Source organism: Endocarpon pusillum, assembly GCF_000464535.1.
Source record: "Endocarpon pusillum Z07020 unplaced genomic scaffold scaffold4303, whole genome shotgun sequence".
Lineage (NCBI taxonomy): Eukaryota > Fungi > Ascomycota > Eurotiomycetes > Verrucariales > Verrucariaceae > Endocarpon > Endocarpon pusillum.
This window is the reverse complement of record NW_006916414.1, coordinates 73,378-73,791: the sequence shown is the minus strand read 5'-3', so window position 1 is coordinate 73,791 and position 414 is coordinate 73,378.

The window sequence follows — 414 nt, the reverse complement described above, 5'->3', positions numbered from 1 at the left end:
AACAAGCATCGCCGTCTCGCTTGGCTGATATCCAACATCGGTTCCTAAGTATGGAGTAGACTCTAGGTCCAGATTCCTAGGCTTGCTCTTCAGTTGATTGCGCCACATCTGGCTTCGGCACGTTCCAACAAATTCTCGGAACGGTTGATTTGGCCCTTTGAAAGTAACAAGGGCATGAGCCTATAAGATTGTGCCTTGCCGTTACTGCGTTTGAGCAACGACAGGGATATTATACAAGGGCGGCAGGGATATCCCTGTCAATCGGTATTGAACAAACACATACGGAGTAAGCCAATTTTATTACTACCGCTACAAGCCGAATTTTTGTTACCCCCCGCCCCCCAGTCAAAATATCTTACAAATGTGTTTTTTACATAACGTACCTGACCCAGAAGTGCAACAGGCCCGTTGCGC